The 20,276-nt window shown below is 38.9% G+C and overlaps 2 long non-coding RNA genes across 4 annotated transcripts; one reads left to right on the forward strand and one right to left on the reverse strand.

Moving 5' to 3' along the window:
* Positions 1 to 419: 419 nt before the first annotated feature.
* On the forward strand, positions 420 to 19,994 carry LOC116653763 (uncharacterized). 3 transcript variants are annotated; one of them, XR_014932718.1, is made up of 2 exons: positions 420 to 8,418; positions 10,256 to 19,994. It is a non-coding gene; the product is annotated as an uncharacterized LOC116653763 (long non-coding RNA). The 3 variants fall into 3 exon arrangements; XR_014932719.1 differs by having other exon boundaries at positions 10,261 to 19,994; XR_004308180.2 differs by having other exon boundaries at positions 16,773 to 19,994.
* On the reverse strand, positions 9,302 to 14,951 carry LOC146759021 (uncharacterized). Its single transcript, XR_014932716.1, has 4 exons — positions 14,839 to 14,951; positions 14,172 to 14,304; positions 11,243 to 11,316; positions 9,302 to 9,915 (listed from the first exon to the last, which is right to left on the reverse strand). It is a non-coding gene; the product is annotated as an uncharacterized LOC146759021 (long non-coding RNA).
* Positions 19,995 to 20,276: the final 282 nt, after the last annotated feature.

Consider the following 20,276-nt stretch of genomic DNA (forward strand, 5'->3'; position numbering starts at 1 on the left):
GGAGGGCAGACTGGCACCTGCAGCTAGGCAGGGATAGAACTGTGTTGTCTTGGCTGACCTAGAATGATCCATCTCAGATGCTCATGGTTTATAAAGTAAATTTATCAAACTGAAATCAAGGATAATGTGGAGTCACTTCAGAACCCACATCAGGAAAAACTAGTCCTTGGCATCTTTTAAATTTGACTTCTACTAAATTTTTTTGTAAGAACAGGAAAACATTCACGGAGGATCTTCCTGTGTCACATGTTGCCCTGAATTATAGATCTGCTTGATGGTTCTGGACTTGCCAGAATTCAACCTGTGCAGCTCTCGCCTAACTCCTCCTGTAGGCACCTCAGACCTTCACCCCCCCCCCCCCCCCCCCCTCCGCCCCCCGACCCCCAAGCCTCCTGACAGCCAGTGGGCCACACAGGAGATGGTCCCCAAAGTTCTGTGGTAAAATCAACATGGAGAGGCCTTGGTAAGGGTGTAACCACCAATGTCCTACAGTTTGAGAAGGAAAGTGTGTAATGCTACCAGAGTCCACAACCTGATTGTTCTGCCAATCCTAATTTGTAAAAAGGACAAAAACTGTATTGAAATAATTCAATAGAACAAACTATTTGCATATGCCAGCTCTCTTATTAATCTCTTCTTCTGCTCTTAAAGGCCACTGATGTCTCAGCTTGAACCAATTACTGCATTGTACAGCTCATCACACAGACCATTTTTATTCCCTCCTTTTCTTCAGAGCTGAGCCTCATTAATGGGATATGTGACAGGCCCAGTCAGTGCTAAATCCAAACTCACAGGTTAGTTCTGTATTTAGAAGCAACCTTAGGTTTTTTGAACTTTTATTCAACACAAAAGCATCCTCTTGGCATGCTTTAATGGATTTCTGCTACAGTTCTATGCTCATCTTTTTTCTTCCATAATTGTCTTTTATAAATATATACACACATATGTATGTTTATATAATTCCATACTGCCTCAGAACCTCTTTCAGTACACTGATAAAACATCAAAAAGGTATTTTTCAATGAATTGAAAAGATCCTTGCACTTTTTTTTTTTTTCCACTCTACTATTCTATATGGAATAGATGCTTGAGAAAATGCAGCTGTAACATATCTTTAAGCCTGTATCAATCTGAATAGACATAGGTCCTATTTCTCTGTATTCTTCTTGTTTTTCAGTTTTAACTCTCTTGCAAAGCCTCTTAGATATATGAGGAAATAAGCTATAGTTTGTCCACAAAAGCTTTTAAAGAAAAATGAGTACTTGAGCTTTTCCAAGTCAGAACATTTCTACTGTAACATTTCAACATAAGCACATAGCAATGGCTTATATGCTAATTTAACTCCTCAAGAGTAAAAGAAAGACTTTCAAAGGCAGTGTAATGTGTGCACTGTGGACTTCTAGCACAGCCCCATTGTGCAGTGCCCCGACCACAGTGCTTTCAGCACTGGTCCACTGGCACTCCTTGGTAAGGCAGATCCTAGCAGTGCTCTGCTGCTCATTGCAGCCTTTCAGTGCAGAGAATCCCTTTAAGCTTCACCCTCATTGCCGGCTTCCATCAGAAAATGGAAACCAAAATGTATGACCACAGTAGCTCAGGAGTGGTGCCAGCCTTTGCCTGTCTGGCTGCATGCCCTAAGTTATAGGGGGGATCTTTTGAGGGAAACCTGAAAAAGCTGCAGTCTTTTACAATCACATTTTAAAAGGAAAAGAAATGCTGGCTATGTGCCTTTTACTTCCCAGTGACTTCTGTGACACAACATCTGGGAGCAAATCCCTGCCAGAGGGCAGGGCACAGTGCTGAGGATAGAGTGGCTGTGCTCAGGTGTTTGATGATGGGATCACCTCCTCAGGTGATATTGCTGTATGCACACAGCCCATGGCAGAGCATGGAATCTTTCTGGCTCTGTGAGGTGACTGAAGTACTTTTAAAAAAAAAAAAAAAAAAAAAAAAAAAAAAAAAAAAGGAAAAAAACAAAACTCCATGGCTGTTTGAAGGAGCACAGTTTGACAGACTGAGGTGTGCAAAGTGGCATTGATGTATGCAGGAATTTTAGCAGTACTTTTGCTCTCCAAGTCACCTCTCAAGCCACTGAAGTGTTGCATAGTGTGCCAGTTCACATTTTAACAGGAAAGCTTTACCTTTCTCCTTCCTTGGTGCATAAGCAACACACTCTTTAGAAGACCTAAAATTCCAATTGATTGTGCAACAAGACAGCAATCTGTGTCTTATGGTGAGGGACAGGGTTATTCCACTGGCTCTTACCATCAGTAACAGACTCCAAGTATATTAGTACATAGTTTAAGACGAATTATCATCCTTTTAATAGATCACATACTGAGTCACAAGTTACATATTCAACAGAAAATCAAGCTAATTGTTCACTTATTCTAACATATCCCTGAAGGATAATCAACCTCTGCAGAGCTGTTTCTTAGTTGGAAACTAAATAATTAAGCTGAAGTAATGCATTTCTCTTTCAAAATTCTCTCTGTATTTCCTTTTATTCTTCTTTGCACCAAACACATCAGTATGAACATAAGCCATCGACTTTAATTAAAAATTAAAATTAGCTTGAGTTTTGTTTTGTGAAATCCATAGATGAAAAACAAAAGAGACTGTCAAGACAAGAAAAGAAAACATGGCAACCTTCCTGCCACCCCTCATCTTTACCTTTTACACAGCTAACTGATCGTGCCGCTTGGCAACACCTCTAGAGCCTCCTGGAGGATCTGTCATACATGGGATTCTGCTAGTGACACTGGCTGCACATGCTGTAAAGAAAGAAATGGACAGTGATATTAAAATGATAGATCTGTGAAGCCCCCAGATTTGATAGAATCTTCTTTATTAATTTAATCTATTACTGGCTAATTGCTTAGATACTGTAAACCTGCAAAGGTCAATTCTTGAAATCACCAAACAATAAAAAGGTATGAACAGCTAACAAGTCCTAATACGATCAGAATGTTAATCAATAGTCTAAATGAAGCCTTGTATTGCCAGCGATGCATGAAAATATATTATTGTTGTGGACTACAGGCATGGGTTCCGCTGAAACCGATAAAATACAAAGCTATGTATTTAGAAACAAATGCAGTATGAACAGCATCTGTAAATACTGACTGCGCAATGAATGGTTTCAAGAGAGCATCTGCAAGGAGCCACTTCATCACAAAGCAACTTCTTGCACAAGCCAAAAATAGGAAAAACAGTGTTGATGCAGTACCTGACAATGGCCAGCTCTGAACTACACAGAGGTAAGGTGAGAAGCTGTTTATACATATAAATAATGCATTGCAAAGGTATGTGAATATTTTTATATATAAAACTTTCATAAAATCACTTATCAACCTGCAGCCTGACACCAGCCAGACTCCCTCAGCTGCTCTGCTCAGCCTGTGGTGCCAGGAGGACAGTTACCTTAGTGCCCACCGCTGCAGCAGGAAGCGCACTCATCACTCAGCCTTCACTTCGATGGATTTTTTACGCCCAGTTAGTCAAGCCCTGTTTTCTTGAGGTTTTTAACTTCTTCTAAGGAATTTTAAGCAAAAATTACAGTTTTGATCCATCTCTGAACTCCAAAAGGCTGCAGAGCAGTGTTCTGTTTGTAGGAGCAATTTAGTTTTATTAAGCAGCGTGACACAGATGAAGCGAACTGAGCTCAGCTTGGTGCAGCACTTTGCAGCAGTCAGCAGCAAGCGCCCATCAGTCTAGAACTTGATTGCCCAGAGACACACTGCAAGGAAAGGTGTTGAAAATCCCTCTTCTCACTTACATGACAGCCAGGCTAGACACCCCATGTCACATCATTGAAGGAATTTCTCATGGCGGAAAAGGTTTGGCAAACTATGCTTCTCAGGAAATACTTTTGTATTTCACTGTTTTCATTAAACCTCTTTGCCAGACTTCTGTTTGTGGAGGTCATTTCATTTTCATAGCATTGTGATAATATATTTTACAAGCAGTGTAGGCAGCACTTACTGTGAAGCCTGTATTTCTTAGTTTCTCTTGCTGGTGGGAAAATGGAACACTTAAAAACAGTTGGCAACACAAAGAGTCAGACCTGCTACAGGCAGGCCTTCAATTGCTTTTGTAAAAAGGTCCATTAGGAGGTTTGATCTGAGCAAGGAGGTCTTAGAGTTTACTGTATCGGTGTGATTCCTTCTCACATAAATCCTGCTTACAAATTTTAGAAGTAATGAATTAGAGAAATCTGGTTTTCAGGGACAGACATGGATGCTGGGAATATATAATAATGCACTCTTATGTTTTTGATAGAAAAAAGGGAAGCATTATTCTTTCTGAACATTTCCTTCCTCTTTATATCTTCAGATACTCTGCTTTCTCTAAGGTCATTGCATGAATTTAAGATACACCATTCTGGAAACTAAATTAGCCCTCATTTACTGGGAAGTTGAATGCAGTCAGACTAATGGTGGTGCAAATATAATTGGTTCCCAACATGTGTCAGTGTGTATACTCCTCAAGCCACGGAAAAGATGCATTATGGGACTAATTTTTAAATGTTAATGGATATTGGATGTTTGCCAGACACCCAGCTGTGCACAAAACATTGAGATGGTAAATAGCTCTTGATCTGTTTAGAAACAAATTATAATGGCTGTTTGGATTCCACATGACTGAAGGCATGGTAACCAGCACAGGCTCACAGACTGACCCTATTAACTGCACTGAGGGGAATGCTCCAATTTTTAAAATCAAGATAAGAGACATAAAATAAGGCTATTAAGATGGTGTTTAAATTATTTTAGATTAATATTAAACAGAATCCCAGCAGCTACCCATAGCACCTGTTACCGTTGCCTTAGTAAGTTCAGGCAGCTTTTTGCTGCAGTTGTTTTGTAGGAAGTCGGAAAGATGATGTTTTCTTCTCTCAGTTAATTTGACTCTAAAGCTGAGATCTGAATGAAGTCCTTACATGCAGTTAGAGAAAGAATTCTCTCCTGCTACACATCAACAACAGGTCTCCCTGAGCTGCACCAGCAAATGAGCTGACTTCTCATTTGATGTGCTATTCTCTCTTTTATTTTAATATTAAGACCTATGAATGTGACTATTTGCAGGACAGTCTCTACTTGAAAAGTCTGACTAGTTGCTTTCATTTGGTCTGCAGAGTCCAGCAGAGAACTGTTGGATTGTTGAACAATCAGGTGGATTAGGCACTTTTTATTTCTGTATTTCTGTAGCATTATAGGAAAGTGTCATTTACAACAATGGAAGAGATCTCTTTTCCATGAAGTTGTGTGGTCAGCAGGTTGAGAATCCTTTTCACAAATAAAAAAAAGCAATTAAGGGTATATTCAGGGGACCCTTCCTCTATGGGAATGTATTTCTTGTGTTTGAAAAATTATGAAAGGAGCTTTCCAGCTTAGGGAGTGATCAGTCCATTTCAGAGTACAAAAGATACTACAGTTTCTCTGTAAAAACAAACAAACAAAAACAAAAACAACTCAAATCTATCCAAAAACTGTGTATATAATGACTGATGCTAAGTTAGGGCGATTCTCCAGGTAACTTTGAGACTGCAGTTTTGTATCTTGAATTAGTGCTTTTTGACATCTATTCTGCATAACTGTTTATAACTGAGCGCTGCCTGCTGGTTTTGGTACCTTACATAGATTGTTCTCTATGATCTGAAATGTGCTAATGAATTCGGAAAGGAAGCTTGAATATCACCTTTTCTATTTCTTCAAAATTAATTTTCTTTGCCTTCTCAAAAGGACATGCCTTTCATCAAATTTAGAACATTTCCAAAAATATCACCATCCTGGCCATTAGGAAACGTGAAATTCTAGGAGGCACAATCAAAACATGCCAGGGAATTTTTTTTTCCCCCTCTTTTTCCATTTCACCAATCTAAAGTGCTTTTGAAAAAGAAAGAATGAAAGCCAGTGAACAAAAGACCTCTCCTCAGCCCTGGTAACTGGCTTGGCATGCCATGAGCCAAGGTTTGCCCATCCATGGAGATGTCCCCCAGGTCTGCTGTCACCCCATGCAGGAGGATGGCATCACTACCTCCCTGTACAGCCCTGGCAGTAGGATCTGTGCCTCGCTGCCATGCCGAGCTGCCAATTCATGCCTCCTCTGCCATCATCAACAGACGCAGCAAGCCAATGCCCCACTGTAACAAAAGGGTGAAAATGAGCTTATTGTCCATTGCTCATCCTGGCTTGGGGTTTACAAGGAGCATGCAATTGGCACTACAGGCAATTCACACACCTCTAAAAGGCTATAATATGTTCCATCCTAGCTGCAAGCAGACAAACAAGTGGGTTTTCTCTTTCCTAGGAACCCACTGGTTCACCGTCAGGATTCAGACAGCACGGCTACCTCTAGGACCAAGCTAGACCTTCATTTACATTAGCATGAATCTCAAATAATTCCACTAATGCTAGAGATCTTATTTTTAATTTTCAAAAGCAAATGAGAACAGAGTCTAACCAGAAGCATTCAGGGTTTGAACGACCTACATCCAAAGCGTGTTTTCACAGATGCAAAGTAATTTCATTATAGTACTTTGAAAAATCTTTTACTTGCATAACTTGTTTCCATTTCTTTTTAGTGTAATGAGATTTCATGATGAAAGCCAAATACAATCTAGTATAGCAAAAGTGCATGTTACGCTGATCCTAATAAGCCCAATGAAAATCAATAATGCTGCTAGTTTCCCTGAAATCAGGCTCCATAAGCTCCAAGCACCGTGTTCTGCCTAAAGCAGAGTATTAGCAGCTTATAAAAGACAGATATTTCCTAGTAGAAAACCTGAAAACAATTACACTTGAGGAAAAAAATAGTTATTATAAAAAACGGGAATAACAGGAGATAGTTGCCTCCTATCCTTAAACTGCTAGAAAAACTCCATTCCCTTCTAGTCCCCATAGAGGATAGCCAGTTATTTAGCCATAACCAAACTGTCTCAATGGCTGCAGCCTATGTGACGTGAGTCCCCAGCCCAACTTCCTTCCCCAGTATGAATAGAACAATACTGTCCAATTTGTTTGCAGAATAAGAACAAGATATTTTGCTCTTAGAGCAGAGAGCCTACAGTCACTGGCATAAAAATATAACAAAACTGGGGATGAAAAAAAAAAAAAGCACTAAAAAAAATCAGGCAGCCCGCTATCAGTTTTGAAAGCATGAATGTATCTTATATCACATTTCACTCCTTTTGCTTCTCGCTTGTTCTAATGGGCAATACTGAATTAAGAATGGAAAGCAGGGCAGATCTGAGAGCGAAGATGAAGATGAGAACACAGTCACACGCCAGAACACAGGGACAGGCAGGAACCGCTATGTTTAACCTTATGTAGTATGTCAGAGAATAATACCCATGATTACGGAGGGTTTCATACTGCATGTATTTCAAACAAGGATCTTCTCTGCGATTTGCCTCCTTAAATAAGCTAATAAACGCAGAAAACTCCAAACACCATTTCCACTGCATTAGTAAGCTATTTGCTTCCCCCCCCTCTGCATAAGATAATGTTTCTGTGTAATGATCTACCTTATGAATGACCTGGGGAAATAATTTCAGGTTTTTTTAAAATGCAACCATTTGTTTCTTACTAGTGAGTTCAATTTCACTAAAAGTTACAGAGCGAACGGCAGCAGGCTCTTTGCAATATTGATAGCCAAAGGTGCATAATTACTTCCAGTTTACTATTAAAACAATAGTTAAATAATTCAGCATGCCGTTGCTTTTTTCACTTTTTCATGATATACTATTAACAGGTTGACAGATCTGCAAGAGTGAGGCATTTTATGAATTTTTTGAATTAGGAAACTCTTACGGAAGCAAATGTAAGCACGAGCTTTTATTTTTGTATAATTTTTGCATTATAAAGTCTTCCCTCAGGACAGGAATATATTGAATATTTGCAAGTGTATAACTTCATGCGAGCAGCGTGTTTGTATTTATTTACTAAATATAAGTGCACAGATTCCAAACACAACCATCTTACGCACTGACTGCAGACACGGACCACAAAAAACCAGGTGCCATGGATACATGGGAGATGTACCCTGGCTATGGCAGGGGGTGGGGCATGGCTCCATCCTGCTAGTTCATAGGTTGTAACAGCTTGTGCCCATATATCACAGGTGTACAGTACTGTTGCTATGGATACTGCTCAAATGAGCAGGAAATTTCGTTTTGATAAAGTTATATTCTTGAGCAGAGGAAGAAGCATCAAATATGGCGTTTGTTAACGTTTGACACACACCCTGTAAGAAACAACAGACTTGCTTAAACAGGAAGCATATTTTCTCCTAGTGGTGTCAACACCATGGAAGCAGGCTATGCAGATGGGAGCATCGCTGTAACAAGGCTGCTATTTCCCTGCAGAGTCCAGTAGCGGAACTACGGGCCAGGAGAGCATTTGCACTGCTCCACAGGTAAGCAGTGCTGCTGGCTGGAAACACAGCTGGGCTGTGTGCGGCTGACACATGGGAAATCTCAGGCAAATGTTTCGTCAGTTGTATCTTGTGTAAAAATTTCAATATCTGTTCATCAAAGAAATGGAACTTCTTCAGATGAGCGGGTTTTCTGATGCCATCAAAAAATGATTTGAAAACAATGAATTAAAATTCTTTTGCTTGTTATTTTCCCCCCATCTTCCCACACGCAAGAATTTATCTCTAACAATTAATTAAATAGAAATGCACTAAATAATTCCACAGACCAGGATTTGCCTTTTTTAAGGGGAAATAGGATTTGACTTTAAGATGTCACCCAGTTCTATTCCAGGACAGAGAAAATGCGATCAATGGGCTGGAGGGCACCTGCAGAAGATACCTCTTCTTTTGCTCTATTCCCCAACCCTTAGCAGCACTTTCTGTCTTCCAGGGCACTGCACAGAGGGTTCCCCAGCCCGGGGCTGCCTGCAGGTGGGCTCCAATGAGCTGGGGAAGCAAAGCAGACCACTGTGGGAAGCCACAGTGAAAGCAATTCAGCTTCCAGCATAATAAACACAAGTCATTACCATAAAGTTCTCTTGACAAAAGCAAGCCATTAGCTAACCCATGTATCTTCCTAAACTGCATTTTAACTTCTATAAACAACAGACAAGGTGGAATTTCCTTCTGCACCTCAATATTGTGATCTTTTATTATAAGAAAAAAATATTTTGTACTGTACTGAAATCTCTTGCCAATGGGAATTCACTACTCCCTCATCCCCTTTTGAATCAAGGACCTGGAATACAGTAAGATACAGAAAAGCTAAAGAAAATAAAAAATATCAATAAAGCTACACAGGAAAATTGAAATACTTACTGTCTTGGGGGGAAAACCTTTTATTAAAGTAAAAATACCTGAGATATTGTCAGGCAGCGTGACAATGAAGATGTCATTACTAAATAGGACTCTTTGGTCCCTTAGCTGTCAATAATTAATACATTATTTACACTTGCACATTCTCATTTCCCATCTTTTAAGATTTCATTTACACTCTGATCCTTTACTCAGCAGCAAATTTAACATCATTGTGACCTTCTTTTTTCTGACACTATACACCTATCAAGCTGAGAGAGAATAGCATCTAATATGTGCATTTATTAAACCAGAAATCTTCAGACACTGGAAGAAGTGGAAATGACAGTGTTTGCTACAATAAACTGGAAAAGAAACATATTGCCCCCAAAGAAAAATGAATTAAGACTCTATCTTAATAATACTGTTAGTGGGAGGCTCAACATTTGCATGTTTTCGGAAGTGTTGCTGAAGTGTTTCTAATTAAAGCCCAAAGGAATTAGCGAAGTCAGGAAAAGCCATACCATGACTACAGACAACCTTATGTTGAAGATGCCCCATTTTGACTGAGATTAAAACGTTCTCTTAAGTTGAAATAGCCTTTATCTTGTGATGCAGAGAAAATACATCCATTGTATCTTCCTAGAAGAACAATGACAGATGTTCATATGGGAGGTACATTATTATTACATCATGGTATACATAAATATTTATTCACTGTAGTAATAGAACAGTATTTATTCTCTATAAGAATATGTAAGCAATCAGCATGAAACTTAACATACATTAAGATAGTGCTTTAAATGAAAATTACCACAACAGTTGACTGGGGTATCTTTTTTGAAGTTGGTGCCAATTTTTTTCATATCAGATCTAATTGCACACAGTTATTCTCAACCTCTTCTGTGTCTGCTTTCTGTTTCAGTTTTTGGGACTTTTTTTTGTATGATGTCATATCTTTATGGAATACTTCTTTGTCCAGTTCAGGTCAGCTGTCCTGGTTCTGTCCCTTCCCAGCACCTCGCTGTCAGGACAATAGAAGCTGAGTAACTGGAACGTTCTTGGCTCCATGTAGCACTTCACTGCACAACCTAAACATCTGTGCATCACTGACACTGTTTTTCTCCTCAAGCAAAAACATATCAGATACTAAAGGAAAAATCAGCTCTGTTCCAGCTGAAATGAGGACACTCCCAGTTCTAAAGCTCTGTGTCCTTATCATCGGCTGGTCATCTCCAGTTGGCACTGGAGTGGGTACATGTTGTTACTGCACCATTGGTGCCTGCTGCATCTTACTGCTCCTCTCTTTTCCAAGCCAGTTTTACGACAACTGATTACTACAATGCCATAAAAATTAGTTAGTGCTCAGCAAAAGGGAATTCATACATTATTTTGCACTCTGAGAAGTTAGTGTTGTTTGCTACTAATAAAAATTTCCAGGATGAATTTTTGTATGCCAGTTCTTAGCCAGGAGCACAATATATTGGTTGAATTGTGTTTTCTTGTTAGTGAGAGATTTTACAGCAGAAGCCCTGGCACAGTCTTTGTGATAGAGGAGCAAACAGTATTGCATCCAGTCTGCCATAAAAAGTAATAATTTCTGGAAGACTCTAGCACAGTGAAAATTCCAGGCTGTGGACTGGATTCAAATTGGTGAGTACCCAAACTGAGTCCAAATGCCACTCACTTCCAGGAAGATCTGTTCTGTGTTTTCTGAGCTATTACATGAATATAGTGTTTATGAGACATGCTGGATTGATGGCATCTGCATGCAAATGTTCTTGCTTGCCATACAACATGGAAATCAGAGTATAAATTTATCTCCACTGGCCATTTCTGTAAATAACTCCATGACAAGTGATGGGCCGCTTTCATTTAATGGATTAAAAAAAGTCATTTGCCCTCTCAATACACAAAACATGGATAATGTTTGGTAGGAAAAATTAATAAAATTAGGTGCAACACTTACTTCCAATTTGGTGGGCAGAGTGCATGGCAAGCTGTTGCTCCTCTTCCCACAGAAGACACCTATGCATACTCAAACTGCAAAAACACAAAGAATGGTACATACATGAAAAGCAGCTCGAGGATGTTGCAATCAAGTACGCATGCATACACATGGGGTTTGCTAGATTTAATTAAGCAAGGATATAATTGATCTAAGTAGCAAGAAGGAGGGTCTATAAATGCCTTTCATCAAATTTGAGCCTATTTGACATTTTTATATTTTATCTTGAAGACAATAGGAGACTAAACCAAAGCTCTCTGGCATTAGATGAGCAGGCATGCTGGTTTTGATGATAGCTAGGGATTGAGCTACTGATACATTAAGAAAATAAGTAGAATTTTCTTTCTGTGTCAGCCCACGCTGTTTGCTGGTCTGTTGTGTGTGGGTGAGGATAAGCAAGGATCACAATCCAAAATGTGAACTGTACATAAAACCCCAGTAACTTGTCTCCACAAGAGGAGTTTATGTAAATTACCATTAAAGCCTTTACTTTTGTTTGCTGATAAATTTATAGGTGTTAGCATCAAAGCAGCAACCTGGAATTCATCAGCTTTGTTTTTTATAACCTGTTGGTCTCTGATAACTCTCTTCAAGTGACAGACTGTAATGTTGTGCAGTATTAAATGATATGCACAAATAAGTACCTAATGGTAGATTTAAAGATGTTGCAGCAGTCCAAGTTCTTTCATTTTCCTGATTATAACAGCATTTGCATAATGTATGAATTCAAACATTATCGCTGTTAAATAATGCATAAATATTCTCCCATGCTGAAATACTTCTATTTCCTCTCCATGAATTATTTTGAATGTATCATTCAGTTGTTGTTCTATTTAAAAATGTAGTTAGAACTCTGCATATAACAGTATTATGCCTGGAAGAAGTATCATCACAAGTAGTTGGCTAACACTCCATGCTGTAAATGAAGTATACATTATTAAATGGGCCATCGCCTTCCTTCTTGGGAAAGCATTATCACCAGAATACAATATTTAGTATTTCTGAAATGTCATGAAAAGAAAAAAAAAAAAAAAAAAAAAAAGCAGGTACATATTTGATCGTGTGGCAGGTCTTTGGAAGGAAAGAACAAGGGGAAAAAAAAAAAGAAAACATGACATTTTGCCCCTCGACCTGAAGGGAATACGAACATGGTCATACACAAAAAAAGATAAATCTGTAAGAGGTGGTTGGATGAGTTCCTGAATAGCTCTTTGTAAAACTGAGCACCATCAACGCCCACCAGCTTCCAATCCCATATCCCCCAGATGATGGGCCCTTTTATTTATATTTGATTTTATAAAGTGTCATCGAGCAAACTCTTGGATAAATCCTGTCAGTGCTGTCAGAGAAGTCAGTTACATCAATGACAGATGACAGGATGAATAAAAAGACCTCAAGATTCAAATATCTAAACTTGAACACAACAAAATTCAACTCAGCGCACAACATTTAACAATAAAAATGTCAAAATGAAAATAACATGAAGCATCTTTCCCTCCTGGCTCAACACCCCAGCTGAAACAGTCAAAGAAGGTGAAGAATTTAATTTAATTCCAAGGATTTAAAAATATCCTGTATGCTTATTTAAAAATAAATATGAAATGTGTGAATGTATAGATTTGCCTGTCTTGCCTTAACGTCTTTCCCCCCAATTATGCCCCTGCAGCATCTTTGTAATGAAATATATACTTCTGACAATTGCAGAGCTTTAAGTAAGATTTAACCATTGTCTTTAATTGTATTACCTCTCTTTTCTCCCTTTTAAAATTGGTGAGGTTTGTTTTGTTTTTTTTTAATTACTTTTTCCTTGCCACATGGACATAACTTAGTGTTTCAATTTGGACCCTTCACTTGCTGGTTTCTCTCGTCTCAGTTAATTTTCCATTTGCTGTAGATAGGAAATAATCACATCTCCAATAAACATCTTTTTTTTTTTTTTAATAAGTGTGTCTTATTTTATTATTTGTCATAGTCATGCTAAAACGTGTCTGCTCTATCAGTGCCATTGCCATTACCAACATAAACCCACACGCCTATATACACACACGTGCAAAGAGACTACTTACTCTGTCAAATAGATTTTCTGTCACTACTCTTCCCTTCCCCCCCCCCCTTACTGCTCTTGATGGCATGGTGGAAATGTACCTTTAAAACCTAATAAATGGAGCCAGTGATAAAATGGATACATGTTTTGTTTACACTTAAAGTGAGTCTGCATAAACTAAGGAACAATCTGAAATAGATTTGATCAACTTGAAACTACTGTGAATAAAACACAGAAAATGTCATCCCTTAAATTCAATACACTTGTTAAACCAAATAAAATGAACTGGGAAAATTCATCTTGGTTTCCATCACACAGACAGCTGAAAAGAAAAGGTAAGAGAAAAAAAAGAAAGTTCTTAACTCCTGCTCTACCTTCAACTTATTTCCTTCCTGCAGATGCACAGCTATCCAAGTAACCTCGCAGATGGAACTCTCCACACGGCTGCATCCAGCGCACAGCAGCTCAGCACCTGCTTGCCTTGACTCAGAGCAACACACGCCATGCTCAGAGCCAAGTTTCTAACCCAGTTAATAAAGCTGGGTCATTTTCTCTCAGGGAGAGTCACCTGTTAGAAACAGCTATGCTAGAATACTTTCTTTTCACCTCCTTGAATAGATGCAACCATGCACATTCCTAACTTAAAGTTAGTGGAATGCTAAATGCAAAGTTGCTGCCTAAGGCAAGGATGTCCTGTAGGGCCTCTTGAGTTGCATCAATTTCCCCTAATCATAGAAAAAGGAGGTGTGGGGGGAAGTGAGAGGGGGGATACAGAAAAAACATTATAGTTAAAAAAAAACAACCTTTTGTTTAATTCACAAATGAATTAACAAAGTGTGAACTCACCTCCTTACCTTGTTGTGGGTGTGCTGTCAGGAGCAGAGGGTGCATAGTTCAGAACAATGACAAAGAAAAGCTATGGTGTACATTTGAAACGTCACATCCCATGGGTCCTGTGCTTTGATTTCTGCCTTTAATACTGATAAGAAGTGACAGTAGTTGGATAAAACAATAAAAATTGGAGCTGAAGAGCTTATAAACCCCCTGACACTTCAATAAACCAAAAGCCAATACAAACCTGAAAAAAACCACATACATCCATTTTGCCTCTGAGTGGTCACATGGAGCAGGACTTGTAGGTGCTTAGAGGGCCAGACGTTATCTTCTGATTTATTTTAATCCTCATTCCATAAATTTTAAACAAAAAATAAATGCTAAATTCTACACGGAGAACTAAAATCTTTTATAATCTTTTACAGTTGCTGCCAGTTCTCAGGAGAGCTTTATGCCTGCTTCTAAATGTCTACAAATCAATATTTAATATTTTGGAAGATGAAGTCTTAATTATCCATCTCCCTTTTAAGTATTAAACCCACTTTCAGTGAGAATGCAACCTTCTGGCTGAGAGCTGGACTGCAGCTTCTTAGCATGTACTTTCCTGAAGGACAGAAAGGCTTCCAACCACATCCCTCATTTGCTAGAGGTAGTGTGCATCTCACCTGGCTTTACCCACCTAGAAGCTGATCTCAGCTGGTCACTTCAACTCCTTCTGTAGTCAACAGCAGCCTCCAGCAGCAGTTCAGTATTTGGCTTCACCCCATTCCCCTCAGAGCTGCCAGCTTCTCCCTAACAGTGAAAGTGAGAACATGGACCTGAGCAGCACATCCTATGTTTAGAAAGCAAAGGCTGAGCAAGGAGTAGGCAGGGAATCTATTAAACCCCATTCCACTAAAGATGAGCCTAAAATTAAAGAATGATGTTCTTTAAATGTTTTAATTTGCAGTCCAGATGAGTCTTATTGCAGAACATTTTTTTTCTCATTTGCAGATATAACTGTTACATCTGTGCTAAAATAGTGTAGGAACTTCTGAGGAAGGCCAGATTTCCAGATATTTGGGTAATAAGGAATTCTGATATGCCAACACTCGTGCTTTAAAATCTTATTCTATGTAAGTGCTTCTAGGAAAAGACTCTCTCCCTTTGCATTTAAGAGAGGCTGAGAGAAAAGCACAGAGTCCAGCACACTCTAGATCTGGGTTCTCTATGATAGTTACATGACAAACACTTACTTTCAATACTGCCTTTTCAGTTTAGCATTGTCAGACATGAGGAGTTTTTAACAAAGCTTTTAAACAAAGCCCATTGAAAGTAGCAGAAGCCTCTCAGCTTATCTAAGTGGAAACTGGACAAGACCCAGGAGCACAAGATCACTGCAAAACTTAAATATATATATATTTCAATTAAGTGGAGATTTTGATACTGGAACAATCTGTTCAAACAGAGCTGACAAAAACAAATGGATTTTTCTAATAAATGTTTCTATTTTAGAAAAGCACTTATCTTCCCCTTTATTCCTTGCACTCGATTCTGCACTGGAGTCGTGGATTTAATCTGTGTCATCACATTTATTTCTCTGGCAACTGATTCTGGGGTCAGAGCCACAAGAAGCACGACTTCACTGCAGAAGGTAAAAGTGAAATGAGGGAGCGTGCTTTTTAAACAAATAAATAAATTCCATATTAGTGCAATATTGGAAATAAAAAGCCTTTGTAAATTCAGGACTTAGTTTAAATGCAACTTTTCTGTTCCACAAAGCTAAGGAGCAGACTGCATCAGACCCAAGGCTGAGAAATACAGTCTCCCTCTTCACAGAGGGGTCTACACTTGGCACTCAAAGAGTTACAAGTTAAAACGACAGCTATAGCAAGGCCTGGCATTGGTATTTCTCCATAGAGTATAAACTTCTTATGCTAATGTTGGGAAATATCAGAAGTCATGCTTTTTGCATATACAACATCCACATTGCGAGAACTCTTATCATTCAGGTAAAGAAAAAGCTAAATAAAGAACCACTATGGAATACCAATGAAACCAGAGCAATAAGCTTCATATCCTGCTAAATCAAAGGTAGGTCTTTTAGTGCTAGTGATTTAAATCCTTAGCAGTTCTCATTTCTTTGACCAGTTTTGGTAGAGAGGTAGCAGCTTTTCTCCCTTTCTTGTTTCATCCTTGTGTTAATAAACAAGGAACTTAATTGCATTATTCAATGACAATCAATCACAGGTAACAGCCACCAGTGTGGTTCCACTGAATTCAAGAGCACCGCACTAATTTACTTACATTCCTGGCCACAGTCGACTTTAAGGGATTTAATTCAGCACACAGAAAATTTCTTTGCATTTTTCCCCCTCAGATAGAAATTGTCCTCAGTACCACAAGTGCACAGCATCTGTATCCATCATTTGGTCCACTAACTAAGAGAACTGGAAAAATCAGCTTTAAAGACCTAATACCCACCTCAAAATACCTCTAAATTGGAACCAATTTTTACACAACAATAGAGAGCTACTTTGTATACAGAGTATAGTATAACATGAAGCATTGTTACTTCTGCTGGTTCTATTTTTGCAGAGACAATCATTAATGGTCTGATTCTATCCACTTTAGGTTAAAAGGAGACTTACTTTGGCTGTGAATAGAAGCGAGATCAAGCCCTAAGAACAACTCTTCCCTAGGGGACCAGGATATGCTGATGTGAGAGATTGCTTCAGCAAGCAGAAAAACGAGCTGGAACTTCTCCTACTTTTGTTTTGTCCTTTGCATTTTTCATACTCTCTATTGACAGTTTCTAGATGTGCAGCATTCAGTGGCTGGTGATCCTTCCTACGCCTATGTACTTCGCTGTCTACAGCCCTATTAATCCCAGATTTATTAGCTAGTTTTTCAGTCGCTTACACTGCCAGCTTCCCAAGAGACAAACACATTCCTATGTGAAGATGCACCAAAAAGACAGTAATGGAGAAAAGTACAATCCATCTCACTCTTTCAAACTAAGAACACTTAAACAAAAAGCACACATTCTACATGCATCCAACAAAGCTCTAAAACTAAGACACACATAGCCAAGTCTAGTATTCTTTTTAGCCTTCTCTTACCATTTTGTACTGTTGAGGGAGAGAGAAGAAATATGTGGACTTACAGAAAAAGTTCATAATGGATACTGAAAAAGAGAATATAATAGCAGTAACAAGGATATGTTGTTTTGCGTGATTGGAGCTCAGCTATGAAATACATTGAATGAATATTATTTGCATCTCTGCACTAAGAAACTCTATTGCAATGGCATGCTGAAATTTAAGTGGAGGGCACAGTGTCTAATATATGGACAGAGACTTGATTCATCTCCTACACGTGGAGACAGCCGTGACATAAAAGCCACTTTCATGTTCTTGAACATTAGTGAAACTGATTCTAAGCATCAACCTGAGATTGGAAACTATCAAGACTATAGCAGGAGAGAAGATGAAATATTTAGGCAGGTGCAAATATAGAGGTAGGTTTTTTTGGCTCACATATAAAGTGATGAAACTTTTCTAAAAGATAATGAACACTTATGTATTCTCTTTGTGTAAACAAAAGATTTATTTCTTAGGCATGTTTCTACAGTTAGGATACATTTGAAGAATAATCATTGTTCTCAAAAGCCTTCAAAACATATTCATCTTCCTGCATGATTTGCTCCAGGGTTAGTTCACCAGGCAACATAATGAAACATTAGTTGCCTCAGTGTTGCTGAGTCTATTTTAAACAAAACCTTTTCCCGTGTTATCCCCCGTGTGCATCTTTGACATTTAAAAGACTGGGGAAGTAGTTTTATATTACCTTGTGAGGAAAAAAAGAGAATGCATGTAAAACTGTAAAATGTTATAGGGAGAAGAGGAATGCTGTGTGGCCAAGGTTACATCTGGAATTTCAGCAACCATTGTTGAATATCTAAACATCCCATAGACAACCCATGTTTTACCTGCCAATGCTGCCAAGGACTCCAGTACCCATTACAATGAACTTGGAGATGCACTTGGGACACACAAAACCTGTTAAATAATTTGCAACAAGTTTAAATGAAAAACAGTCTGAAAGAAGGCTTTCGCCCATGCCTCTCCTTGGTAAAGTGGCAAGATGTAAAAGCAGACAAAAGGTTAGCAAAAAACAATGTACACAGTGGGCTACTGAAGCAGTCTGTTTCGCTTGCTGAACAAGCCCATTATGTATTGAAAGAAATAAAAGAAGAAGGGAGGAACTAGGAGTATTTGAAGTGTGACAGTAGTTTACAATAATTGCAACTTAATTCCAACGGATCTTTTCCCAACTGTATTTTTTCTTTTCATTTACTTAGTTCCAAGTTCAGTAGAGCTCTGTAAAAAGAATGGAAAAGCAATTTGCAACAGGCTCACATGAAGCAACTGGAACATCATTTTTGTTTAGAATTTCCTTGTGAAGATGTTGAATCTGCCAAGTCTTTTCATACACAGAGCCATGCAAGCCTTGAGGAAAGTGTTTGTAGGTGTGGGGTATCCCTGTGTGCAGGTGCAGTCCCACAGCAGTTAATTCCTGATACCTACCTACATCTTGGTGTGCACACAGTCATCAAAAGTTATTAGTGCAGACCATCTAGCTTAGCATGCTCTAATCAGTCCCTTTAGAGACAACTGCAGGAATAATTTGTAGAAGTACGTAACAGTTACTGAGAATGCTCATTAACACTGTGTTAATGAGCACTGGTGATAGCCCTGTGGATGAGCCATGTAGATCTGGTCAAAACCAAAGTGTAGAACTAAAGTTCTGCACCTGTCCAATAACTCCTACTGCCCAGTCAGATTCTTTGGCTCCTCACAGATCAGTTCCAGGGATGCTGACATGCCAGAATGTGAACTTACCAGTACACATGGCTTTGCTCAGCCCCAGTGCAGCTTGGCTTCCCCTTTGGCTAAGATAACAAACTGCTTGTAGACCCGTCCAGCAAACACTGAGGACATGAGCACGACAGGCTGGTCTGCTACACAGGCTGTCCCAGAGCACGCTGCTTTGACTCAACACCACAGGCTCACAGGAAACTGAAAAGCTGCCAGCCTGGGTTGGAGTTTCCATTGGATAAGAGAAGCTCCATAAGGCTTTCTGTTGAGGAAAGTGTGACGGGAGCAGCTGGGTACCCGTTTATGACACTGAAATCTGAAGCAGTAATTTCTGAGATAATCTCAAGAAACTCAAAGGTTACCTGCAGATGAAAGACCAGGGAATATGAATATGAATGCATTTATAATTAAGATCTCAAGCCAGACAATCTGCTGGAACACACCAACAACAGATTCTACAAACTAGCTGCTGAAGACAAGGTGACAAGTGTTCCATGTAGGGGTATACACAAAGACATTTTTAAGTGTTAATTCCTACAAGTTACACAGCCTTCTCCCTTTGTCTTTAATGTTGTAAGATTTAAGGATTTTTAAAAGCTTTCAAACAGCAATGTCTGAGTGGTGCTTAATCAGTGGGGTCAGCAATGTGCAGAAGGCAGCTAAGCCTGTTAGGTTCTGTCACAGCAGATCAGATCTACCTGTTCCTCTTCATTTGTTCTGCCTGTTGTACATAGGAACTTTTCCAAATGAAATAAGAGTGAATGCATTTATTTATTTTTAACTTCTGCTGCTCCATTTATGCGCTCTATTGTAAGATTTCATCATGCTGATTTCTAGATAATGAAGTTGTGGCATAAAAGCAATTTTCGGTTCAAGAAAAAAAAAATCAATCATATTAATTCTACATGTTGTTTCCATGGTCAGTACCAATTACTATGCAACTATATTAAGTCTAAGAATAAACAAATGCAAAAACTCTGTTTTGTCAATGTTTTTCTAAATACTGTGTTTGACATTTGCAGCCATACACTGACAACCATTTAGTCCTCAATACTGGGTTTATTGATTGAAGGGCCATTCATGTTGTTTAGGTAAAAACAACGTGACTTAGCTCGTTCATTAAGGCATGGCCAAACATTAACTCCACTTCTCTTCAAAAAGCTCAGATATTCCCTTCTTTGCATTTGCTTCATGTGTACAGTTCTTAAGAGAACTACCATACAATGCATTCACTCACCTTCTGCTGAGAAGAAACACT

The sequence above is a fragment of the Coturnix japonica genome, chromosome 11, assembly GCF_054131305.1.
Source record: "Coturnix japonica strain WE chromosome 11, WE-NBRP24, whole genome shotgun sequence".
Taxonomy (NCBI): Eukaryota; Metazoa; Chordata; class Aves; order Galliformes; family Phasianidae; genus Coturnix; species Coturnix japonica.